The sequence below is a fragment of the Elephas maximus genome, chromosome 2 (genome assembly GCF_024166365.1).
Source record: "Elephas maximus indicus isolate mEleMax1 chromosome 2, mEleMax1 primary haplotype, whole genome shotgun sequence".
In the NCBI taxonomy this organism is placed as follows: Eukaryota; Metazoa; Chordata; class Mammalia; order Proboscidea; family Elephantidae; genus Elephas; species Elephas maximus.
In genome coordinates this window covers 6980596-7008509 of record NC_064820.1, presented here as the reverse complement: position 1 = coordinate 7008509, position 27914 = coordinate 6980596, and the positions used below count along the sequence as shown (strand labels likewise).

Below are 27914 nucleotides of genomic sequence, written 5' to 3'. Positions count from 1 at the left end.
CTTGATGGCAATGGGTTTGATTTTAGTTTGCATCTCTTTACAAGCTCCATTGTACCTAGCTTCTTTGAGCTGTTTCTTTTTCTGGAATTAAAATGATCTCCCTACAGGCATATAGAATAACTGCTCAGAATAAACTTACATTCAAGTTTCAGTGAATTTTGATTATTTTTAACACCACATTCCCACACCCCAGAGAGAGACAGTGCCAGGCTGTCCTGCTAATAGGATAAGAGCACATGGCTAATATAGATTTGGCCTGAACCCAGGCCTGTGCTTGCAGCCTGAGGGTCTCATTTTCATCTGTTCAGGGCAAAGGAGGGGACAGAAATGAAAATAGGTAATTTACAAAATCACTGCGATAGAATCATCATGCAAAGCACCAAGTATAGAAGTTCTATGGGGGAACAGAGAAGATCTAGGATGACCTTGCCATGGAAGTTGAGATTAAAATTGAGTCTTAAATGGTAAAGAGGAGACCGAGGCATTCCGGGAATGGTACCACATGCACAAAGGCATAGAGTCATTGTAAAACAGGTGTTTCCTTACAAAGGACTTGCTTGAGAATTTTTCTAAACACTCAGCTGTTGTGTTTATTTTCAGATCATTTTGGACATGATATTTAAAATCAACAAAAATTTTAGGAGGTACTGACTGACCAGTGAAGACTATCAGAAATGACTCTAAGGGGAATTTAAAATTGGAAGAAAAGTAAGTCAGATAATAGATTTCAATTTTTTATGTGCTATAAAACTTCAACCAAGACAATCCAAGGTGAAACAGTCTTTTCAATAAATGGTGCTGGGGCAACTGGGTATCCATATGCAAAAGAATGGAGTTGGACCCCTACCTCACACCATATATAAAAATTAACACAAAATGCATCAAAGACCTAAATATAAGAGCCAAAGCTGTAAAAGTCTTATTGTTGTTGTTGGGTGCCATTGAGTCGGTTCCGACTCATAGCAACCTTATGTACAACAGAATAAAACACTGCCCAGTCCTGTGCCATCCTTGCAATCATTGTTATGCTTAAGCTCATACTTGCATCCACTGTGCCAGTCCATCTCATTGAGGGTCTTCCTCTTTTTCTCTGACCCTCTACTTCACCAAGCATGATGTCCTTCTCCAGGGACTGACCCCTCCTGACAACATGTCCAAAGAGTGTGAGACGTGGTCTCACCATCCTTGCTTCTAAGAAGCATTCTGGTTGTATTTCTTCCAAGACAGATTGTACATTCTTTCGGCAGTCCATGGTATACTTAATATTCTTCTCCAGCATCACAATTCCAAGGTGTCAATTCTTCTTCCATCTTCTTTATTCATCATCCAGCTTTCACATGCATAGGAGGCGACTGAAAACACCATGGCTTGGATCAGGCATACCTTAGTCTTCAAGGTGACATCTTTGCTTTTCAACATTTTAAAGAGATCTTTTGCTGATTTGCCCAATGCAAGGCATCTTTTGACGCCTTCCATGGGTGTTGATTGTGGATTCAAGTAAAATGAAACCCTTGACAACTTCAACCTTTTCCCCATTTATCATGATGTTTTTTATTGGTCCAGTTGTGAGGATTTTTGTTTTCCTTATGTTGAGGCTTAATCCATACTGAAGGCTATGGTCCTTGATCTTCATCAGAAAGTGTTTCAAGTCCTTTTCACTTTCAGCAAGTGAGGTTGTGACATCTGCATAATGCAGGTTACTAATGAGTCTTCCTCCAGTTCTGATACCTCGTTCTTCTTCACATAGTCCAGCTATAAAAAGCTCTTAGAAGGTATGAATTTGTGTGACCCTGGATTGTTAGGCAATGGTTGTTCAGATAAGACACCAAATGTACAAAGAAAAAGCAAATAAATTGGATGTCATCAAAATTACTAAGTTTATGTATCAAAGGGTACTATCAAGAAAGTGAAAAGACAGTTGCAAAAGGACAAATATTGAATGAGACTACTATTCTAAGAACTTGAGGAATAGTTTAAACAGAGAAGAAAATATTCTTTGACGGTTACGAGAGTGGGGAGGGAGGGAGGGAAAGGGGTATTCGCTAATTAGATAGCAGACAAGAACTATTTTAGGTGAAGAGAAAGACAACACACAATACAGGAGAGCTCAGCACAACTGGACTAAACCAAAAGCAAAGAAGCTTCCTGAATAAACTGAACTCTTTGAAGCCCAGCATAGCAGGGGCAGGGATTTGGGGACCATGGTTTCAGGGGACATTTAGGCCAATTGGCATGATAATATCTATTAAGAAGACATTCTGCATCCCACTTTGGAGAGTGGTGTCTGGGGCCTTAAACACTAGCAAGCGGCCACCTAAGATGCATCAATTTGTCTCAACCTACCTGGAGCAAAGGAGAATGAAGAACACCAAAGACACAAGGTAATTATGAGCCCAAGAGACAGAAAGGGCTACATAAACCAGAGACTACATCAGCCTGAGACCAGAAGAACTAGATGGTGGCTGGCTACAACCAATGACTGCCCTGACAGGGAACACAACAGAGAACCCCTGAGGGAGCAGGAGAGCAGTGGGATGCAGACCTCAAATTCTCATAAAAAGACCAGACTTAATGGTCTGACTGAGACTAGAAGGACCCAGTGTTCATGGTCCCCAGACCTTCAGTTAGCCCAAGACAGGAACCATTCCCAAAGCCAACTCTTCAGACAGGGATTGGACTGGACTATGAGATAGAAAATGATACTGGTGAGGAGTGAGCTTCTTGGATCAAGTAGACACATGAGGCTATGTGAGCATCTCCTGTCTGGAGGGGAGATGAGAGGGCAGAGGGGGTCAGAAGCTGGCTGAATGGTCATGAAAATAGAGAGTGGAGAGAAGGAATATGCTGTCTCATTAAGGGGAGAGCAACTAGCAGTATATAAAAAAAAACAAACCAAACCCAGTGCCGTCGAGTCGATTCCGACTCATAGCAACCTTATAGGACAGAGTAGAACTGCCCCATAGAGCTTCCAAGGAGCGCCTGGCAGATTCGAACTGCCGACCCTTTGGTTAGTAGCCATAGCACTTAACCACTACGCCACCAGGGTTTCCAGGAGTATATAGCAAGGTGTATATAAATTTTTGTATGAGAGACTGACTTGATTTGTAAACTTTCACTTAAAGCACAATGAAAATTAAAAAAGAAAATGAAAACAACCCACAGAATGGGAGAAAATATTTTCAAATCATGTATCTGATAAGAGTCTAATACCCAGAATATATAAAGAACTCTTACAACTCAACATTAAAAAAAAACCCAATTAAAACATGTACAAAGGACTCATAGACATTTATCCCAATAATACATACAAGTGGCCAATTAGTACATGAAAAAATGATCAACATCATTGGTCATTAGATTAATGCCAACCAAAGCCACAATAGTATACCACTTCATACTCGCTAGAGTGGCTACAATTTTAAAAATGGAAAATAACAAGTGTTGGTGAGGATGTGAAGAAATCTGACACTTGAACGTTGCTGAAAGGAATGTAAAATGTTGCAGCTGCTTTGGAAAACAGCTTGATGGTTCCTCAAAGTATTAAACATAGGATTACCACACGACCCAGAAACTCCATTCCAGGTATATACCTAAGCGAACATGTTCACACAAAAACTTACATGTGAATGCCTACAGCAGTGTTACTCATAACAGCCAAGCCCCGATTCAGGGTCACCAACACACTGGACTTGGAGAGTAAATTTTAATTCTGTCTCTTTGTGGAGCAAGTAGAAGAATAATAGTCTTTACTCTTTTCTAAGATGTCAAGGAAGAATCAGCTTCAGCAAGCAGAGACACAGCCAGAAATTCTTGGACCTGGGGAGTACAGTATAAAACTGTCACTGGAGAATGGTCTCAGTTCTTGTCTTCGGTGTAGGAAAGAATTCAAACACTGAGACCAACAGTGCCAAGTGAGCAGAGGTTTATTAGCAAGCAGAGGGTTAGTAGTGGAAGTACACTTGACTAGCGGGCTACTCAGGTAGAGAAAGAATCTGAGTGCCCCATGGTTGCTTTTTTAGGGTTTTATACACTTTTTGTCTCTATCTGTCTCTGTTAACATTTAAAAGCCAGGACAAGACCCCCCTATGAAGACTATTTCCTTGGCTTTTTTTTTTTTTTTTTTTAAGGTTTAATTACCAAGTTAGGAATCTTATCAAGTTAGGGACTTTATCAAGTTAAGGATTTTATCAAATCAAAGACCCCTGTAAAGATCATTTCCTTGTCTTAAAGTTTAACTACATACCCAACCCATAGGACCATCTTATTGAGGAATGTCACCACCCATGTCTCTTCCTTTGTAGGGATTGTCTTATTGAGGAATGTCACCACCCCCGTCTCTTCCTTTGTAGGGATTGTCTTATTGAGGAATGTCACCACCCCCTGCCTCTTCCTCTTCCTCTTCCTGAGTGCAAGCTCTCCCCCTCCCCCTTACAAAACCACCTCCCTTTGAAGCAGCCTGTCCCAGCCATGCTCAGATATGGCGACAGTGAAGGTGGTGCAAGAATGTGATCTGTACAGCTGCCCCTCTTCCTACCCCTGCAGGATTTCTCATAGCCATGGCTTACATAAAACCCTTCCAGGAAACCCTGGTGGCATAGTGGTTAAGAGCTACGGCTGCTAACCAAAAGGTCAGCAGTTCAAATCCACCAGGTACTCCTTGGAAACCCTTTGGGGTAGTTCTACTCTGTCTTATAGGGTCACTATGAGCCAGAATCAACTCGACAGCAACAGATTTGTTTTATTTTATTTTATTTTTGGTTTTTTTATGGCTTCATGGACAGGACAAGCCTTCACCCAGCCCACGGGTGCCTGTGTCCCCTCAGCCCCTCCTTGGCTGACTTAACAAACTCAGGACCTGGAGAAAAAATGGCTCAGGTGTCTACTTCACTTTCACTGGGACATTCCCATAAGCCCCTTCCCAGGATGGAGGTTACAACTCAAAGGCAAACCTACTGCGATGTATGTTTCTTTTCATCTCAAAGATATTAAACCATGTCCAGGGCCAGGCCCCTTTTTGTTTTAATTACTGTTTCATGATTCATTCCAAATTGCCCACACGGACTCTCCAAACAGTCCAAGTTTATGAAATAATCTTCCTTTTGCCTCTTCAACTTGTATTAATACAATTTGTAGTTAAGTTGGTCAAGCTTGGCAGCTTCGTCCTGGCACCTCCTTCTCCCCCAGTAGGATTGGGGGCCAGAAGAAAACTGCGTGGGACTCTGGAGAGCCAATCCCTCAGCTAGGGAGGTGAGGGAGCTAGGGCAGACTCTCAAAGGCAAATAACAGAGGAAAGCAATTAATCTACCAATTCACTTAAGCAAAATTTACCATGATGAGACATTGCAAGTAGATCGCAATTACCAATGAGGGAATACCCAGAAAGATGATCCTAAGCATTAGTGTGCTTTTCCCAGACCTCCCACCCACTCCCACCACATTCTGTCCTCTCAGTCCTGGCCTGGCTGCCCGTGTTTGTGGAATCCTCCATACATTTGTTTCCTCTTAGCATTACTCATTTCACTATTACTCATCTCACCATTACTCAACTTTCATGAGGCATGGGGCTCCCTCTCGTCCCCAGACAGCTAGCAGATCGCCCTTCCCTTTCATTCTTCTTAATAGGTTCTGATTGATTTATCTTTAAGTATCTAAAAACCAATTGCTTTCAGATGGAGGTTTACAGCCTGCACCTCTTCCCCTCTGCATCCTACCAGCAGCCTGTGTGGGGTTTCTTCAGCCCAGAGGCCCAAAGGTAGTCCAGCACCGTGCTCACTGCCACGGGGCCCTCAATCATTAACACAGCCCACGTATCCGGCCCCTACAACTGGTGGGGAGTTTATCTGGAGGAATGCTAGGCCTAGAGCAGAACTGAGAGCTGAGTTTGAAATCTCAGAGCAGCATTATGAATTAACAAGACCAGGCTGTCATCCTGCGATTCTAAGCATCTTCACAGTGAACAGCATGGCAAAACCATTCAGACATCCACCGTGGATTCGTTCAAATGGAGGAGCCAGCCACAACAAGCCAACCCTGCTAATGGAAGGTTCTTTTTATTGAGCAGGAGAGGGGCACTTCTCCTTCTTGTTGAGGCTCCCTGTTTGGTACCTGACTGATCAAAGGCTGCAATTCAGCACTAGGTCCAGGTATCCCACCTGAGGCTGTATCTGCAGCTCAAGGCTGGATAAGGTTCTCCTGGTCTTGGGTTTAGGCCCCTGGGAGCTGACCCAAGCCAACCTCTCACTCTGTGCCCTGCCTCACTGAATTACTCGTCCACTAAGCCACTGTACGTTCTGTTGTACATAGGGTTGCTATGAGTCAGAACCGACTCAACAGCACCTAACAACAACAACAAGCCACTGGAGAGTGTTAGAATGGTTTAGCTCAGTCACATCTGTCCATTCATCACCTATGATACCCCCCAAAATGTGTATTTTTTTGGTCAAAATATTTGGTAATCCACAGCTTTAGTCTTTAAATATGACTTCACCGTCTAATTCACAAATGGTTTACACATGTACAATGCCTTTTTCTTCATTTGCTTTTTTTAAAATTGAGATGTAATTCAAAGGCATAGAATTCACCCTTTTTGTGTGTACCATTCAGTGGTCTTTAGCGTATTCAAAACATTGTGCAACCATGGCCATTATCTAAATTCAGAACGTTTCCACCATCCCCAAAAGCAACTCCATACCATTACCAGTCAGCCTTTCAACCCCTGGCAACCGCTAATTTAGTTTCTGTCCCTATGAATTTGCTTATTCTGGACTTTTTGTATAAACGGAATCATACAATATGTGGCCTTTTTTACCTGACTCCTTTTGCTTAGCATAACGTTTTCAAGGTTTATCCATGCCGTAGCATGCATCAGGACTGCATTTCTCTTTGCAGCTGAGTAACAATCCATTGTATGAATATAGCACATTTTGTTCACCCATCCATCTGTTGAGGGACATTTACATTGTTTCCACTTCTGGGCTCTTCTGAATAAAACTGCTATGAACATTGGTGTACAAGTTTTTGAGTGGACATACATTTTCATTTCCCTCAGATTTATACTAAGAATTTCCAGGTAACTCTATGTTTAACATTTTGAGGAACTGCCAAACTGTTTTCCAAATGGGATGAACAATTTTATATTCTCACGGGCATTGTATAAGGGCTTTAATTTATCTATCTCCTCACCAACAGTTGTTATTGCTGGTCTTTTTTTTTTTTTATTATAGTCTTCCCAGTAGGTGTGAAGTGGTATCTCTTCATGGTTTTGATTTGCATTTCTTTAACGACTAATGATATTTTGCATTTTTTCATATGCTTATTGATCATTTGTATGTTTAATCTGGATAAATGCCTTCACAAGTCCTTTGCTCATTTATTAATTGGGTTATTCTCACATACTTTGGACACGTTATCAAGAGGGACCAGTCCCTGGAGAAGGACATTATGCTTGGTAAAGTAGAGGGTCAGTGAAAAAGAAGAAGGGCCTCAATGAGAGGGATTGACACAGCCGCTGCAACAATAGGCTTAAGCATAACAACCATGATGGGGATGGCACAGGACCGGGCAGTGTTTCATTCTGTTGTACGTAGGGTCGCTATGAGTCGGAACAGACTCAACAGCACCTGACAACAACAACAACATATGTTTATTGTTGATTTGTGAGTGTTCCTTATATTTTGTGGGTACAAGTCCCTTATCAGGCATAATTTTTAAATATTTTCTCCAGTTCTTGATAGTGTCCTTTAAAGCACAAAAGATGTAAATTTTGATGAAGTCCAACTTATCTTTTTTCTTTTGTTGCTTGTGTTTTTGGTGTCATATCTAAAAAACTACTGCCTAATCAAAAATCATGAAAATGTATACCTGTTTTATTCTAAGAGTTTTATTCTCTTTTTCATTTAATGACTCCAGTGATAATCTAAACTCTTCAAGGAGGACAAGAAAAGAAGGAAAAATACTGTAGGAAAAAAGAGTCACTTCATCCTGTTTTAGTAATCCTAAGAGATTAAAGGAGCCCAGGTGGCACAGTGTTTAAAAGCTCAGCTGCTAACCAAAAGGTTGGCAGTTCAAATCCACCAGGTGCTCCTTGCAAACCCAATGGGGCAGTTCTACTCTGTCCTATAAGGTTGCTATATTCAGAAATCTCCTCAATGGCAACGGGTTTGGTCTTAGTTTTAAGAGATTAAAAGGAGTTCCTGGGTGGTGCAAATGGTTAGCATGCTTGCTGCTAAACAAGAGGTGGAGGGTTTGAGTCCACCCAAAGATGTCTCAGAAAAAAGACCTGGTGATGTACTTCTTAAAAATTAACCACTGAAAACCCTACAGAGCACAGTTCTACTGTAACATATATAAGGTCACCGTGAGTCAGAGCTGACTCAAGGGCAACCTGTACTGGTAAGAGATTGATAGAGACAATCAATCAATACTTAAGGGGAAAAAGAAATAGCTCAATGATATATTTCAGGGAGAGTCCTGATCCTGTCTCCAATGTCTGATTTGCATTTTGTGCTTTTGATTTAATTGAGTGTGATTATGGGCCAGGGGTAATGGAGGCTCCAAGCTTTTTGAAGCCTTCTAGTGCTTCCCGACGCCTGTCTACCCTCCCATCATTCTTCTTCAGTTAAACTTTTTTTTTCTCCTCTCTTTTCTAGCGAAACTGCCCACTGCTGGGGTCAACTGTAACATAACACAAATGTCCAGCACTTCTCAAGTGTGTTGCCATGAAGTGACCTAAAGTGTGTGAACTTCTCAGGTCAAATCAGACCAAAGATGGTCATTATCATGCTCCAAGTCACTCAGTGAATTGGAAACTGTTTAAAAGGACTAATTAGTATTTTCTAGGTCCTTCTTGAATCATTCTACATCCACACTCCAGTCCCTCAAGGCCCTTTCTTTCTAGCCCTTGCTGCCCAAATCTGAAAACTCTAAGTTCTCATTGTTCCTACAGAACAAGGGCCCTCTAGCTTAGTTTTCCACAGACAGAAAACTTTCTCCACCCACTGACATTAAGAGTCAGAATGTCCCAGCTCTCAGCACAGAATTGACCTGTCTTTCCCTCTCTCCTGCAGACCCTGGGTGGTCAAATGGTAAATGTGCTCGGCTCCTAACCAAAAGGTTAGAGGTTCAATCCACCCAGAAGTACCTTGAAAGAAAGGCCTGGTGATATGCTTCCTGAAAATCACCCACTGCAAAGCCCCAAGGAGCACAGCTCTGCTCTGACACACAGGGGGTCACCATGAGTCAATTCCAGCTCAGCAGCAACTGGTTTTGTTGGTATTTGTTCTCTTAGACATGGAGCCCAGCTCTGTTCCGGAGGTAAATGCCCTGCCTCCGTGTAGGTGTGGCCTCCTTCCCTCGCTCCATTGCATAATTCTCTGAGTGGGTTGGGAGATGGCTGTAACTCTATCCCCACCCTAGGCCTTTGGGGCTCACAACTATTGCTTACATACTCAGGACATTTAAAAAATAATAATAAAATAAAAAGCCATTCAACCCACACATCCTGCCCTGGAAAAATCCAAGCATTGTTCTTTCCTAGACAACAGCCTTAAAGGCCCACATTTGCACAGATTTTACCACATCTTTCCCAGAGGCCGGAGTTCCTCATTAATGCACAGGGATTCCTGGCTTGTGTTTCCTTTGGCTTTCTGTGGCCAAGCCTGGGGGGGTGGCAGTGAAAGCCAAAAGCCTGGCGTTCAACTGCACTTTGCACTTCACAAATCCATCCTCCCCCACCCCTTCCTACCAATTAATTGTCTGTGGTAAAGAGAAGAAACTAATTTTAAACACACACACACACACCCCGTGGTGGTAACTGTCTCAAATACATTCAGCCATCGGCTCAGAACTCACGATCATAGCTCACACTCATTTGCAGCTGCTGCATTTTACAATTCACTTAGTCAATGTCTGTCGTAGTTACCCAGTGCTGTTGTAGCAGAAATATCACAAATGAGTGACTTTAAAGAACACAGGTTTATTTACATACAATTCTGGAAGCTAGAAAAAAAGTCTGAGCTAATTCAGGGCATCTGCTCTAGGGGAAGGCTCTCTCTCTGTCAGGTCTGGGGGAAGACTCTTGACTCCTTCAGCTGCAGCTACAGCCTTCCCAGATTCCTCGGTGATCTTCACATGGCATTTAGCTTCCCCTTGTTTGGGGTTGCTTGTCTCTGCTTCTTATAACTCAGAAGTCATTAGGTCTTAAACATAGCCTTCACCAATATGGCCTCATTAATGTAACAAATAAAACTATCTCCAAACAGGATTACATCCACAGGTATAGGGGTTAGGATTCCAACAAATACATTTGGGGAACACAATTCAATCCATAGCAATCCATGACACAAGGTAGACATTCCTCCGCCTTCCACTGGTCCCTGCAGATCCATCCACTCCCTACCATGAGGAAGCTTTTGGCCAATATGCTCAGTCTTTGCTCTGAAGACTTGAGATCAAACGAATGATAAACCCCTTCCTGCTGCTAGCGTCCATCCAGATCTACCATACTCTGACAAGAAGTATGGCCAATATCAACCAAATAATTTCAAAGTGAAATGTACTGGGTGACATTTGTGCAAACCAACTGCCATGGAGTCGATCCTGATTCATAGGCACCCTACAGGACAGAGTAGAACTGCCCCATAGGGTTTCCAAGGCTGTGGCACTGGGGGTGGGTAATCTGAGGAAGCAGACTACCATATCTTCTATGGGGTAGCTGATGGGTTAAAACCACCAACCTTTTGGTTGGCAGCTGAGTGTTTTAACCACTGTGCCACCAAGGCTCCTACCTTTATCCAAACCAAACCCAAATTCATTGCTGTCAAGTCAGTTCTGATTCATAGCAACCTATAAGTCAGGGGTAGAATTGCCCCATAGAGTTTCCACGGAGTGGTCAGTGGATTCAAACTGCTGACCATTTGTTTAGCAGCCGAGCTCTTAGCAGCTGTGCAACCAGAGCCCCACCTTTATGCAAAAAGGTAGGTAGAAATCAAGAATGTGGGTGGAACTCAGAATATGTGGGCAGAAAATGGCAAAGGTCTCCAAAATATCTGAATAAAGATTGTCCTTAATTCCTTCAGGAAAGGAAGAACTAGGGAAATTGGTCATGTAAAGGTTCTTCTATACTTTGTCAAAGGAATACTAAATGTAAGAATAATATTGATTATTAACAGACCTCTGACTCTGAGCCAGACAAAGTGCTGGATTCCAAAATTCGTAAAATATTATTAGCCTCGTAATTTATAGAAGAATAAGCATTTCTTAAGCTGAAAGAACTGAAGAAAAAATTCAAGCCTCAAGATGCAATATTGAAGAATTCTGCAGGGAAAATATTAAATGATGTAGAGAGCATCAAAAGAAGGTGGAAGAAATACAGAGTCACTATACCAAAAAAGTTGGTCAAGGTTCAACTATTTCAGGAGGTAGCATATGATCAGGAATCAATGGTACTGAAGGAAGAAGTCCAAGCTACACTGAAGGCGCTGGTGAACAACAAGGCTCCAGGAATTGATGGAATACCAACTGAGATGTTTCAACAAATGAACGCAGCTCTGGAAATGCTCACTCATCTATGCCAAGAAATTTGGAAGACAGCTACCTGGCCAACCGACTGGAAGATATTCACATTTATGTTTATTCCCAAGTAAAATTTTGCTGAAGACCATTCAAAAGCGGTAGCAGCAGTATATGGACAGGGAACTGCTAGAAATTTAAGCCATATTTAGAAGAGGATGTGGAACCAGGGATATCATTGCTGATGTCAGAAGGATTCTGGTTGAAAATAGAGAATACCAGAACGATATTTACGTGTGTTTTATTGACTATGCAAAGGCATTTGACTATGTGGATCATAATAAATTATGCATAACATTTTAAAGAATGGGAATTCCAGAATGCTTAATTGTGCTCATAAGGAACCTGTACATAGATCGAGAGACAGTCATTTGAAGAGAATGAGAGGATTCTGTGTGGAAGTCAGGAAAGGTGTGTGTTAGGGTTGCACTTCACAAATCTATACCTATTCAATACCTGTACCATACCTATTCAATCTGTATGCTGAGCACATAGCCCAAGAAGCCAGACTACATAAAGAACAATGGGGCATCAGGATGGGAGGAAGGCTCATTAACAACGACACAACCTGCTTGCTGAAAGTGAAGAGGACTTGAAACACTTACTGATGAAGATCAAAGACCACAGCCTTCAGTATGGATTGCACCTCAACATAAAGAAAACAAAATCTTCACAAATGGACCAATAAGCAACATCATGATAAACGGAAAAAAAGATTGAAGTTGTCAAAGATTTCATTTTACTTGGGTCCACAGTCAACACCCACGGAAGCAGAAGTCAAGATATCAAAAGACACATTTTATTAGGCAAATCTGCTGCAAAGGACCTCTTTAAAGTGTTGAAAAGCAAAGATGTCACCTTGAAGATTAAGGTGTGCCTGACCCAAGGCATGGTGTTTTCAATCACCTCATAAGCACGTGAAAGCTGGAAGATGAATAAGGAAAACTAAAGAATTGATGCCTTTGAATCGTGATATTGGTGAAGAATATTGAATATAGGGCAGACTGTCAAATGAGTGAACAAATCTGTCTTGGCAAGAAGTAAAATCAAAATTCTCCTTAGAAGCAAGGAGGTCAAGACTATGTCTCACATTCTTTGGACATGTTATCAGGAGGGACCAGTCCCTGGAGAAGGACATCATGCTTGATAAAGTAGAGGGTCAGAAAAAAAGAGGTATACCCTCAACAAGATGGATTGACACAGTGGATGCAACAATGGGCTCAAGCATAGCAACAATTGTGAGCATGGCACAGGACTGGGCATGTTTCATTCTGTTGTACACAGGATCCCTATGATTCAGAACTGACTAATAACAACAATTGATAGTAAAGTTCAAAAACAAGTAATTGCCCCAAGATCACAGGGCCAATTAAGTGAGAGAACAAGAGCACAACCAAGTCCATCTGACTCCAAAGCCAAGTTCTTGATCCCAGAGCTGGCCGGAGGGAACAGCAGGACAGGATCCCTGAAGCAGGACCCTGCTTGGAAGTTTGAGAGACATCAAAAAGGTGAGTAAGGGAGGGGGTAATGAAGGTTGTCAGAGCCAATGTATTGTGAGGAACCTCCTAGGCCAGTGTGTGTATGATTTTAAGTGGGCTGCAGAGCAGAGCGCAGTGGCTGGGGGCAGGTTAATAAGAGAGGATTGGACAAATACCTCTGGGTCCTGGAAGTAGAAGAGATGGGGAGGAAGGGAGGATGGTGGCAGAAAGACCAGTTAGGAAGCAATTTCAATAATCCAAATGGAAGGTGGTAGCTGCAGGGTGGTAGAGGTGGAGGCTATGAGAAATAAGCCAAGGCTGGATATGTTCTGGTGGTGGAGACAAGGAGCCTCGCTGAGGGATGGGATGTGGGTGTGATAGAAAGAGATGAGCCAAAGATGACGCCAGGGGGTGGGGATAGGCCTGGACTTCCCATGGTGATTGAACAGGAATAAAAGAGAGAAAAGCACCAGCCACAGGTTTCAAGGCACATCGTGGCACTGGATGATACAATCTTTGAAGTATTTTTTAAGAATTCTAAGGTTTCATCTGTATTTCTTACTTGGTCAACTTGTATTTTCCTCCTTAACATATCCTGTTGGAAGTCAAACAGTTCCTCTTTAAAGTCAGCTGGAAGATTTCACAAATCAATGTTCTAGTTCTACCAACCTCTCCTCTGTCCCAGCTCCAAAAGGCTGGGTGGTTCCTACTGCCTTTGGGTGAATTGACTGTCAGCTGACAGGCAGTCATCTGGGTACTGAGACATTTTTCTTTTCAAAGCTGCATCATAGCCAGTCTTTTTTAGGACAGTTTAAGCAACATTTTGGCCTCCAAACTTCTAAGTTAAAATCCAGCTGTGTGAGTTGCTCTCAGTATGACTGAGATGACAACTAGATGAACAGGTACACCACATGCCTGCACGCACACACAAACACACGTGCAATACATTTAGAAAGTGAGGGCCATGAGAATCGTGACAACTTGGTATAATCCAGTTAGCTTTGTGAAGTATAGTTTACTTAAAGTTGAAATAGAACTGTTGTGTTTGGGAAAAACTGGTGTTCTGTGAAAACGATCTTAAAAAGAGAAAAAAATGACGAATTATAAACTTTTACTTAATGCACAACAACAACAAAAAAAAGAGACAGAAAGAGTGCATAGAATCCAACCCATTTATTTTATAGACCAGACAACTGACAGCTGAAGACTCACACAAGGTCACATGATGGGGAAATGTCAAAATAGATCTGGAACCCAAGTCTTGTCTCTCTGTCCATGTTCTAAAAGGAACCCGGATCTTTCTTATCGGGCACTCGGCCCATGTAGAATTTATAGGGACTCTAAAACTGGTACTGACACAGCCAGAAGGATGGGCTTGGCCTTCCTGCGGTGATTGAACAGGCATAGAAGCAGAACAGGATTACGGCACATCATGGCAACTGGACAGTACAATTTTGTTGCTTTTGTTGAGAATACACAAACATATGCCAATTCAACCTTTCCTACTTGTAGCATTCAGTGACATTGATTACATTCTTCGAGTTGTAGAACCATTCTCACCCTCCTTTTCAGAGCTGTTCCTCCTCCATTAACATAGACTCACTGCCCCCTAAGGTTCCTATCTAATTTTTTGAGTTGCTATTGTCACTTTGATCCCATATAGATAGTTCTTAAAAGAGCATAATGCTCAGGACAGACATTTTTTTACTTGTTAATCTAAACTATTGTTTAGTTTTAAGAAGACTTCAGGGGAAGAAGACCAGGAAACCCTGGTGGCATAGTGGTTAAGAGCTCAGCTGCTAATCAAAAGGTCAGCAGTTCAAATCTGCCAGGCATTCCTTGGAAACTCTATGGGGCAGTTCTACTCTGTCCTGTAGGTTTGCTATGAGTCGGAATCAACTTGAGGGCAATGGGTTTGGTTTTTTTTTTTGTTTTCAGAGGAAAAGGACAATATAATTTTTAAAGCAGGGGCCCTAAACCCCTTATTGTCAAAGCCTGTAGGCACCTGACCCATCCAAAGACCTATCCAAGGACCTCATGAAGAAGAGAAAAGCTATGACAAGATAAATTTGAGCACAAGTGTGAAGATAGCAGAAGTTCTCCCATCAGCCTCCCCCACCCCCCAAGAGTCACCTCTCTGTGTTGGGGCCTCATTGTCTACAGAGACTCACATGCATTCAACATTCAACCGTTGGTGGACTCACATGCAAATCCAATACATTGAATGGGCAGCTGGAGAAAATATATTGGGAGACATTAAAAAGGAAAAACAATTATAGGGCAGTTTTTTCTGACATAAGTAGAGGTTGAAAACATCAGACAGAAAGTGAAGGAGTGGGCTCACTTAGCTCTGGCGTGAAGCCTTTGCTGGAGTCACAAGGCACCTTAAGTAGGGAACTCTAGAGTTTGGGGGTGAGGGTAAGAAAAGAGTGAAAGACCAGAATGTTGAGAGGGAAATGCCATGATGCTTCCAGACTCCAATGTTTCTGTGAGGGAGAGATTCTCTGAGGTTCTCTGGAACCTCATGGGCAGAATGAATTTCTCTGATGCTCTATTGTTCCCTTTATAGCTTCCAGGGGGACATTGCACAAATCACCTTGCCAAAGCAGCTCATGATTACCCTCGTGGTAGCTTTTCTTTTTTCCTCTTTGTGCCCCTACTCCAATTCCCAGATCCCTTAAATTTTCTCAGACAGCAAGTTCTGAGGTCCTAGCGACAAGCTATGGTGATTGTCAAGATAAGTGATAAATGGACCTGCCAGGTTGACTTGCAATTTATAAATCAGTACTAAACATCTCTGTCTGGGCTATAAATGTCTCAGGTCCCTTTCATCCTGCTGGGTCATGTAAATAGTGTTGAGAGCTGGCCTGACCTCTTCCCCACGGTGGCAAGGCTGGCAAGTCATTCTGGGGATGCAGGTGGCCCCCTCTCAGCAAGGAATGTTTTCATTGCCATTCTTCCCCATTGCCCTGGACAAACATGATGTTTGTTCCCATGACGCATCTCTGCATGCCCATAGGAGATCTTTCACCTTGGATGGGGAGCCCCGCTCCCCTAGGGATTATAGCACCTGCAGACAGACGTAAGAGAGCTCCCTCTGAAGAACTTCCCCATGGCAAGGGCGAAGTCGCTGCTGGAAACATCGCCAGCGCAGCCTCCATTGTGGAGACACCTCTCATTGCTCTGAGAATCTATCACTCTTGGGGCTTAACGATATGGCCTTTCACTTTGTTTCAACAGAAATCTCTCCTAAAAGAATCTCGTTACAGAATGAAGTAGATGGAAAGTCTCTATTCAAAACTCATCAGTGGCTTTTCTTTCTATGTAAATTTTAGCATTGCCTAAAGAGCCTTGTAAGTAGAAATGGAAGGAAGAATTGGCGGTTCAGTGGTAGAATTCCCACCTCCCATATACAACCCCTAGGTTCAATTCCCAGTCATTACACCTCATGCACAGCCGCCACCCATTTGTCAGTGGAGGCTGTGTGTAGTTAGGATGCTGAACAGGTTTCAGCGGGACTTCCAGACTAAGATGGACTAGGAAGAGAGGCCTGGCAATCTACTTCCAAAAATCATCCAGTGAAAACCCTGTGGATCACAACTGTCCAGTCTGCAACTGATCATGGGAATGGCACAGAACCAGCCAGCATTTTGTTTTGTTGTGCATGGGGTCGCCATCAGCCAGGGGCCAATCCAACAGCAGTGAACAACAACAAATAGAAATGGAATCTAGTGCTCTGCAAAGTATCTGACTCTCTGCTGTTGTTTTTCTTACTGTTCCAGCAGGTGCTCCTTGTCCTCTCCTGACCTGCATGTGCCCTGATCTCTCCTAATCTTCTGAGTCTTTCAGTCCCATCTGGACATCCATGGTCCCAGCCCTTCCATCTTCCGCTCATTCTAAAGCTTGGTGCGCTCAGCATCTACTTTCTCTGCTGTGGTTTTTGTTTACCTTCATCTCATTCTACTTTTAATTGTGAAATATTTCAAACATACAGAAAATAGCACAGCAGGCTCTCATGCACTTGTGCCCAGTGCGTTGGAGAGGAACCTGGCCTTCACGATGATCCTGGGGAGCCTGGACTCCCATCTGGGCCAATGTTACCCTCCTTCTGTCCACTCTGGCCTCTAGTAGGCCCAGCCCTCCTGCCTATAGTTGGGGCAGGAAGAGTGTCCCACCACAGCTGCCACACAAGCTTCAGGTACAGCCACTTTGCACAGGTCACCCTGGCAGTGAGCTTCTGTCATTCCCAGCCAGAGCACTGGTGACACTGGTGTTGAAGCTGGTGATCAGGTAAGAGGCTCAGACACGTGCAGCCAAGGACTTATCGTCCATACTTCCTCTAATCATAGTCAAAGTCCAATAAACCACAGGTCCATGTATGCAATTTAACACTTCCAGTTAAAATCCAGATTCTTTCTCTCAGATCTCAAATGCTTTCCAACTCCTCCTTGACCTTTCCCCAAGGTAGACCTATCTAGGCCCCTTGGTGTTCCATCCCAGGTTACCATTTATTTAATTTGTAATGCTTCTTTATAATATCAAAAGCAGCCATTGGCTCAAACCCCCATTGTGTTTTTGACTCTTTTTACTTTTTTGGTTACACAATCACAAACCATTCCTTAGTCCTACCCATTTTTTTCTGTTATCTCCAAAATGAATCACTGACTTATTATTCTTCCCTAAGAATGAAAAAAAAATTCCCTCCCAATAGTGATTCTGATTCCTTTCCTTCTGTTAATCGTTGCTACCCATCCATCACGCACCACACGGTCATGGACTAGGGATTTTCCATAGTGCCCATGTGAAATGAAGGCAAGAATCAGAGCTGTGCCAGAGCTGGCTTATACTGGTTCACAAGCCACTTGTGAGCATGTCTTCCCAACTCTGTGTTTGGAAATGGCATGCTGGTAGCTTAAAACGGGCCATAGTAGAACAAAGTGAGAGACCTTACTCTTCCTGATTTTAGAACCTATTATGCTGCCACAGTAGTCAAAACAGCCTGGTACTGGTACTACAACAGATACATGGACCAATGGAACAGAATTGAGAATCCAGACATAAATCCATCCACCTATGAGTACTTGATATTTGACAAAGGCCCTAAAACAGTTAAGTGGGGGAAAAGACACTTTTTTTAAAAAAATGGTGCTGGCATAACCGGATACCCATCTGCAAAAAAAGAAACAAGACCCATACCTCACTCCATGCACAAAAATGAGCTCAAAATGGACAAAAGACCTGAGTATAAAATCTAAAAAGATAAAGATTATGGAAGAAAAAATAGGGACAACGTTAGGAGCCCTAATACATGGCATAAACAGTATGCAAAACATTACTAACAATGCAGAAGAAAAACTAGATAACTGGGAGCTCCTAAAAAGCAAACACCTATGCTCATCCAAAGACTTCACTAAAAGAGTAAAAAGATTACCTACAGACTGGGAAAAAGTTTGCTTTTTTTTTAAATAATTTTTATTGTGCTTTAAGTGAAAGATTACAAATGAAGTCAGTCACATATAAGCTTATATACACCTTACTCCACACTCCCATTTACTCTCCCCCTAATGAGTCAGCCCGCTCCCTTCTTCCAGTCTCTCCTTTCGTGACCCTTTTGCCAATTTCTAACTCTCTCTACCCTCCCATCTCCCCTCCAGACAGGAGATGCCAACACAGTCTCAAGTGCCCACCTGATATAAGTAGCTCACTCTTCATCAGCATCTCTCTCCAGCCCATTGTCCAGTCCCTTCCATGTCTGATGAGTTGTCTTCGGGAATGGTTCCTGTCCTGGGCCAGCAGAAGGTTTCAGGACCATGACCGCCAGGATTCCTCTAGTCTCAGTCAGAGCACTAAGTCTGCTCTTTTTATGAGAATTTGGGGTCTGCTTCCCACTGATCTCCTGCTCCCTCAGGGGTTCTCTGTTGTGCTCCCTGTCAGGGCAGTCATCGGTTGTGGCCAGGCACCATCTAGTTCTTCTGGTCTCAGGATGATGTAAGTCTCTGGTTCATGTGGCCCTTTCTGTCTCGGGCTCATAGTTATCCTGTGACCTTGGTGTTCTTCATTCTCCTTTGATCCAGATGTGTTGAGACCAATTGATGCATCTTAGATGGCTGCTTGTTAGCATTTAAGACCCCAGACGCCACACTTCAAAGTAGGATGCAGAATGTTTTAATAGTAGAGTTTATTGTGCCAATTGACTTAGAAGTCCCCTTAAGCCATAGTCCCCAAACCCCTGCCCTTGCTCCGCTGACCTTCAAAGCATTCAGTTTATCCCGGAAACTTCTTTGCTTTTGGTCCAGTCCAGTTGAGCTGACCTTCCCTGTATTGAGTATTGTCCTTCCCTTCACCTAAAGTAGTTCTTATCTAATAACTAATCAGTAAATAACCCTCTCCCACCCTCCCTCCCTCCCCCCTTGTAACCACAAAAGAGTGTGTTCTTCTCAGTTTATACTATTTCTCAAGAACTTATAATAGTGGTCTTATACAATATTTGTCCTTTTGCATCTGACTAATTTCACTCAGCATAATGCCTTCCAGGTTCCTCCGTGTTATTCTTTATCGATGCATAGTATTCCATTGTGTGAAGGTACCATAATTTATTTAACCATTCATCTATTGATGGACACCTTGGTTGCTTCCAGCTTTTTGCTATTGTAAACAGTGCTGAAATAAACATGGGTGTGCATATATCTGTTCGTGAAAAGGCTCTTATTTCTCTAGGGTATATTCCGAGGAATGGGATTTCTGGGTTGTATGGTAGTTCTATTTCTAACTTTTTAAGAAAACACCAGATAGATTTCGAAAGTGGTTGTACCATTTGACATTCCCACCAGCAGTGTATAAGAGTTCCAATCTCTCCGCAGCCCCTCCAATATTTATTATTCTGTGTTTTTTGGATTAATGCTAGCCTTTTGTTGTTGTTGTTGTTGGAGTGAGATGGAATCTCATCGTAGTTTTAGTTTGCATTTCTCTAACGGCTAATGATCGAGATCGAGAGCATTTTCTCATGTGTCTGTAAGCCACCTGAATGTCTTCTTTAGTGAAGTGCGTGTTCATATCCTTTGCCCACTTTTTGATTGAGTTGTTTGTCTTTTTGTGGCTGAGTTTTAACAGAATCATATAGATTTTAGAGATCAGGCGCTGGTCAGAGATGTCATAGCTAAAAATTTTTTCCCAATCTGCAGGTGGTCTTTTTACTCTTTTGGTGAAGTCTTTAGATGAGCATAGGTGTTCAATTTTTAAGAGCTCCCAGTTATCTGCTTTCTCTTCGTCATTTTTAGTAATGTTTTGTATTCGTTTATGCCTTGCATTAGGGCTCCTAACGTTGTCCCTATTTTTTCTTCCATGATCTTTATCGTTAGTCTTTATGTTTAGGTCTTTGATCCGCTTGGAGTTAGTTTTCTGCTTGGTGTGAGGTATGGGTCCTGTTTCATTTTTTTGCAAATGGATATCCAGTTATGCCAGCACCATTTGTTAAAAAGACTATCTTTTCCCCAGTTAACTGACATTGGGCTTTTGTCAAGTATCAGCTGCTCATATGTGGTCGGATTTATATCTGGATTCTCAATTCTGTTCCTTTGGTCTGTGTGTCTGTTGTTGTACCAGTAACAGGCTGTTTTGCCTACTGTGGCTGTATAACAGGTTCTAAAATCAGGTAGAGTGAGGCCTCCCACTTTCCTCTTCTTTTTCAGTAACACTTTACTTTTTCAGTAATGCTTCTTTCCCTTCCATATGAAGTTGGTGATTTGTTTCCCCATCACTTTAAAAAATGTCATTGGAATTTGGATCGGAAGTGCATTGTATGTATAGATGGCTTTTGGTAGAATAGACATTTTTACTATGTTAAGTCTTCCTATCCATGAGCAAGGTATGTTTTTCCACTTATGTAGGTCCCTTTTAGTTTCTTGCACTAGTACTTTGTAGTTTTCTTTGTATAGGTCTTTTACGTCTTTGGTAAGATTTATTCCTAAGTATTTTATCTTCTTGGCGGCTTCTGTGAATGGTATTGATTTGGTGATTTCCTCTTCGATGTTCTTTTTGTTGATGTAGAGGAATCCAAGTGATTTTTGTATGTTTATCTTGTAGCCTGGAACTCTGCCGAACTCTTCTATTAGTTTCAGTAGTTTTCTTGAGGATTCCTTAGGGTTTTCTGCATAGAAGATCAAGTCATCTGCAAATAGAGATAATTTTACTTCTTCCTTGCCAATCCGGATGCCCTTTATTTCTTTGTCTAGCCTAATTACTCTGGCTAGGACCTCTAGCACAATGTTGAATAAGAGTGGTGATAAAGGGCATCCTTGTCTGGTTCCCGTTCTCAAGGGAAATGCTTTCAGGCTCTCTCCATTTAGGATGATGTTGGCTGTTGGCTTGTATATTATGTTGAGGAATTTTCCTTCAATTCCTATTTTGCTGAGAGTTTTTATCATGAATGGGTGTTGGACTTTGTCAAATGCCTTTTCTGCATCAATTGATAAGATTGTGTGGTTTTTGTCTTTTGTTTTATTTATATGGTGAATTACATTAATGGTTTTTCTAATATTAAACTAACCCTGCATGCCTGGTATAAATCCCACTTGGTCATGGTGGATTATTTCTTTGATATGTTGTTGAATTCTATTGGCTAGAATTTTGTTGAGGATTTTTGCATCTATGTTCATGAGGGATATAGGTCTGTAATTTTCTTTCTTTGTGGTGTCTTTACCTGGTTTTGGTATCAGGGATATGCTGACTTCATAGAATGAGTTAGGTAGTATTCCATCATTTTCTATGCTTTGAAATACCTTTAGTAGTAGTGGTGTTAACTCTTCTTTGAATGTTTGGTAGAACTCTGCAGTGAAGCCATCCGGGCCAGGGTTTTTTTTTGTTGGGAGTTTTTTGATTACCATATCAATCTCTTTTTTTGTTATGGGTCTATTTAGTTGTTCTACTTCTGATTGTGTTAGTTTACGTAGGTAGTGTTTTTCTAGGAATTCATCCATTTCTTCTAGGTTTGCAAATTTGTTAGAGTACAATTTTTTGTAATAATCTGATATGATTCTTTCAATTTCATTTGGGTCTGTTGTGATATGGCCCATCTTGTCTCTTACTCGGGTTATTTGTTTCTTTGCCTGTATTTCTTTAGTCAGTCTGGCCAGTGGTTTATCAATTTTGTTAATTTTTTCAAAGAACCAGCTTTTGACTTTGTTAATTCTTTCAATTGTTTTTCTGTTCTCTATTTCATTTAGTTCAGCTCTAATTTTTATTATTTGTTTTCTTCTGGTGCCTGATGGGTTCTTTTGTTGCTCGCTTTCTATTTATTCAAGTTGTAGGGACAGTTCTCTGATTTTGGCTCTGTCTTCTTTTTGTATGGGTGCATTTATCGATATAAATTGACCTCTGAGCACTGCTTTTGCTATGTCCCAGAGGTTTTGATAGGAAGTATGTTCATTCTCATTGCATTCTATGAATTTCTTTATTCCCTCCTTAATGTCTTCTATAACCCAGTCTTTTTTGAGCAGGGTATTGTTCAGTTTCCAAGTATTTGATTTCTTTTCCCTGATTTTTCTGTTATTGATTTCCACTTTTATGGCCTTGTGGTCTGAGAAGATGCTTTGTAATATTTCGATGTTTTGGATTCTGCAAAGGTTTGCTTTTTGACCTAATATGTGATCTATTCTAGAGAATGTTCCATGTGCACTAGAAAAAAAAGTATATTTTGTAGCTGTTGGGTGGAGTGTTCTGTATAGGTCTATGAGGTCAGGTTGGTTGATTGTAGCAATTAGGTCTTCCGTGTCTCTGTTGAGCTTCTTACTGGAAGTCCTATCCTTCTCCGAAAGTGGTGTGTTGAAGTCTCCTACTATAATTGTGGAGGTGTCTATCTCACTTTTCAGTTCCGTTAAAGTTTGTTTTACGTATCTTGCAGCCCTATCATTGGGCACATAAATATTTAATATGGTTATATCTTCCTTGTCAATTGTCCCTTTAATCATTATGTAGTGTCCATCTTTATCGTTTGTGGTGGATTTAACTTTGAAGTCTATTTTGTCAGAAATTAATATTGCTACTCCTGCTCTTTTTTGCTTGTTTGCTTGATATATTTTTTTCCATCCTTTGAGTTTTAGTTTGTTTGTGTCTCTAAGTCTAAGGTGTGTCTCTTGTAGGCAGCATATAGACGGATCGTGTTTCTTTATCCAGTCTGAGACTCTCTCTTTATTGGTGCGTTTAGTCCATTTACATTGAGTGTAATTATAGATAAGAATGTGTTTAGTGTTGTCATTTTGATGCCTTTTTGTGTGTGTTGTTGACAATTTCATTTTTCCACTTACTTTTTTGTGCTGAGACATTTTTCTTTGTAAATCGTGTGTTCCTCATTTTCATAGTAGTCGAATTTATGTTTGCTGAGTTGTTATGTTTTTCTCGGTTTTTATTTTGAGTTATGGAATTGTTAGACCTCTTTGTGGTTACCTTAATATTTGCCCCTATTTTTCTAAGTAAAAACCTAACTTGTATCATCCTATATCGCCTTGTTTTGTTCTCCATATGGCAGTTCTGTGCCTCCTGTATTTAGTCCCTCTTTTTGATTATTGTGATCTTTTACATAATGACTTCAATGATTCCCTGTTTTGAGCATTTTTTCCTTTTTAAAATTAATCTTAATTTGTTTTTGTGATTTCCTTATTTGAGTTGATATCAGGATGTTCTGTTCTGTGTTTTTGTGTTGTGTTGTTATCTGATGTTATTGATTTTCTGACCAAACAATTTCCTTTAGTATTTCTTGTAGCTTTGGTTTGGTTTTTGCAATTCTCTAAGCTTGTGTTTATCTGTAAATATCTTAATTTCACCTTCATATTTGAGAGAGAGTTTTGCTGGATAAATGATCCTTGGCTGGCAGTTTTTCTCCTTCAGAGCTCTATATATGTCATCCCATTGCCTTCTTGACTGCATGGTTTCTGCTGAGTAGTATGAACTTATTCTTATTGATTTTCCTTGGTAGGAGACCTTTCTTTTATCCCTGGCTGCTTTTAAAATTTTTTCTTTATCTTTGGTTTTGGCAAGTTTGATGATAATATGTCTTGGTGATTTTCTTTTTGGATCAATCTTATATGGGGTTTGATGAGCATCTTGGATAGCTATCCTTTTATCTTTCATGATGTCAGGGAAGTTTTCTGCCAACAGATCTTCAACTATTCTCTCTGTATTTTCTGTTATCCCGCCCTGTCCTGGAACTCCAATCACACGCAAGGTATTCTTCTTGATAGAGTCCCACATGATTCTTAGGGTTTCTTCATTTTTTTTAATTCTTTTATCTGATTTTTCTTCAGCTATATTGGTGTCAGTTGCTTTATCCTCCACCCCCCCCACTCTGCATTCCAATTCCTCGATTCTGCTCCTCTGACTTCCTATTGCGTTGTCTAATTCTGTAATTTTTACTGTTAATCTTTTGGATTTCTGAATGCTGTCTCTCTATGGATTCTTGCAGCTTATTAATTTTTCCACTATGTTCTTGAATAATCTTTTCAATTTCTTCAAGTGGTTTATCAGTGTGTTCCTTGGGTTTTTCTGTAGATTGCCTTATTTCATTTCTGTGGTCATCCCTGATGTCTTGAAGCATTCTGTAAATTAGTTTTTTATATTCTGCATCTGGCAATTCCAGGATTGTATCTTCATTTGGGAAAGATTTTGATTCAGTAATTCGGGGAGGTGTAGAAGCAATCATGGTCTGCTTCTTTATGTGGTTTGATATCAACTGTTGTGTCTGAGCCATCTATAAGGTATTGTAATGATTTATTTTATATTTGCTCACTGAGTCTTATCTCATTTGTTTTCTTTCAGTATACGCAGATGGGCTACTAGATTGTGCTGTCTTGATTGTTGTAGGCTTTGAATCACTTATGTCATCTTACAAGCTGGTTTGGGCTGGTACCAGAAATATAAGCCTGTCTATTCACTGTTCTTGAGTAGAATCTGATTTTGGGTCACCAAGTGTGTGGGGTAGACTGTCACCTATTCGTTTAGAGGAGTAGTGGTGATAGTCGTGTGTACCAGATTCTAGTAGCAGCAGGGGGTCGCCTTTCAAGGGGTGCAGGATGCTGACAGGCTTCCCCCAAGTGCCAGTGAGGTAGGTGTGTCTCTATTCCTAAATCACTTCGGTGGGTGGGCTCTGCAGCTGTACCTTAGGCCCCCAATGCATGTACCTCTACAGATTGGTAGATGTCACGATCCTCAGACCCCTATGGCAGGAGGTTAGGTGGTTTGGGTGGAGCTTCAGCCCTCAGTTCCCTGTTGTGGGTCAGTGAGGGCTCTGTTGAATACGCAGAGATATCAGACCTGGGAAACTTGTCTTTCCAGTAATCCCCTAAAACAATTACAGTCAGATCCCTATCAGAATTGCCTTTGCATTATAATAGCCACCTTGTTCCCTGTAGGGATGAAAGCCCAAGAGTGTGGATCATAAATGCTTGGCTGGAGCTTGTTCTGTATTTTTAGTCCAATTTCGGGAAGTCAGGGAAGGATTCTTGGTCCCTGGGTTTTTTGTAGCTGCTTTTCTCAGGCCAGGAGAATGGGTTAGGAAAAGACAAAACAAACAAACAAGGAAAAAAAAATCCACGGAGCACTTCACTCTCTGGCCCAGGAAATTCCAATGTTAATGAAGCTGCCTGGGAAGGGGAGGGGAGGGATCAGATAGATAGGAGAGAGTACACCCAGGAATATAGACAAAGTTACTTATCTTGCTTGAGATGACTGTTTTATCTGAGATTTCCTAGGGGTGTGTAGCCTGTGTGAGCTGGCTGGGTAGAGATTGCCCCCGAGGGTCAGGTCTGCATCCTGTGATTGTGCTGTCCCAGAAGCCATGGTTAGTTCCTCTGCTCCCAGCCCAAAGCCCAGCTCCAAGGTTCCCCGGCTGGGATGCCGTACTTCCAGCTCCAAAATCAGTCGCTGCCTCCTGGTGACTTCTCCTCCTGTCAGCCGTGTCGCTGCGCTGCCTGTGTGCACTGGCTGGGCTTCCCCTGGGGTCACTTCAGGGGGCTAGGGCTGCGCCCTGTGTTTGCGCTGTCTCAGTATGCCGTGCTCAGCTCCCCTGCGCCCAGTCCAAAGCCCGGCCCCAAGGTTTTCTGACTGGGACTCTGGCTCCAGGCTCCGAAAACTGTCGCTGCTTCCCTGTGGTTGTTCGTTCTCTCGTTAGCCCCATCAGTGTGCAGCCTGCTTGTGCTGGCTGAGTCTCTACTGAGGTTACCCCAGGGCGCTAGGGGTTAGGGCTGTGTCCCGTGCCTGCCCCGCCTCAGGAAGCCACAATCAGCCCCGCCACTCGGCACCAGGGAACCGTGGGGGCTCAAGGCTGTGGGGTGGGTCGCAGGTTCCAGAAGCGGTCGCTGGTTCAGGGTGCAGCTTTTCGCTCACCTGTCACTCAGGTCAACTCTTTAGATCTGTGTTTGATGGTCAGGGTTCATAGATTGTCATGTATGTGATCGATTCACTTGTTTTTCCGAGTCTTTGTTGCAAGAGGGATCCGAGGTAGCATCTGCCTAGTCAGCCATCTTGGCCCCGCCTCCTCTGGCAAAAAGTTTTTAGCTATGACATTTCCGATCAGCTCCTGATCTCTAAAGTCTACATGATACCTCAAAAACTCAACTACAAAAAGACAAATAACCCAATTAAAACATGGGCAAAAGATATGAACAGACACTTCACTAAAGAAGACATTCAGGTGGCTAACAGATACATGAGGAAATGCTCACGATCATTAGCCATTAGAAAAATGCAGATCAAAACTACAATGAAACTTCATCTCACTCCAGCAAGACTGGCATTAATCCAAAAAACACAAAACAATAAATGTTGGAGAGGATGTGGAGAGATTGGAACACTTATGCACTGCTGGCATGAATGTCAAATGGTACAACCACTTTGGAAATCAATGTGGCACTTCCTTAAAAAGCTAGAAATAGAACTACCATATGATCTGGCAATCCCACTCTTTGGAATATATCCTAGAGAAATAAGAGCCTTTACACAAACAGATGTATGTATACCCATGTTTATTGCAGCACTGTTTACAATAGCAAAAATTTGGAAATAACCAAGATGCCTATCAACGGATGAACGGATAAAGAAATTATGGTATATTCACACAATAGAATAGTACACATTGATAAAGAACAGTGATGAATCTGTGAAACACTTCATAACATGGAGGAATCTGGAAGGCATTATGCTGAGTGAAATTAGTCAGTTGCAAAAGGACAATTATTGTATAAGACCATTATTATAAGAACTTGAGAAAAAATTCTTTGATGGTTAAGAGATGGGGGAGGGAGGGAGGATGGGAGAGTGGTATTCACTAATTAGATAGTGGATACGAACTACTTTAGGTGACAGGAAAGACAACACACAATACAGGCGAAGTCAGCACAACTGGACTAAACCAAAAGCAAAGAAGTTTCCTGAATAAACTGAAAGATTCAAATGCCAGTGTAGCAGGGGCCAGGGTTTGGAGACCATGGTTTCAGTGGACATCTAAGTCAATTGGCATAATAAAACTTATGAAGAAAACATTCTGCATCCCACTTTGGAGAGAGGCGCCTGGGGTCTTAAATGTGAGCAAGTGGCCGTTTAAGATGCATCAATTGTTCTCAGCCCACCTGGATCAAAGGAGAATGAAGAACACCAAGGATACAAGGTAATTATGAGCCCAAGAGATAGAAAGGGCCACATAAACCAGAGACTACATCAGCCTGAGACCAGAAGAACTAGGTGGTGTGTGGCTATAACCGATGACTGCCCTGAAAGGGAACACAAGAGAGAACCCCTGAGGGAGCAGGAGAGCAGTGGGATGCAGACCCCAAGTTCTTGTAAAAAACCAGACTTAATGGTCTGAGTGAGACTAGAAGGACC

At 41.9% G+C, this 27914-nt stretch overlaps 1 protein-coding gene across 1 annotated transcript in view; it reads right to left on the bottom strand.

Annotated features, from left to right (window-relative positions):
* The window catches only part of LOC126062905 (uncharacterized), a 150924-nt gene that overhangs the window by 21082 nt on the left and 101928 nt on the right, over positions 1–27914 (bottom strand). The gene's annotated exons all lie outside the window — the stretch shown is intronic.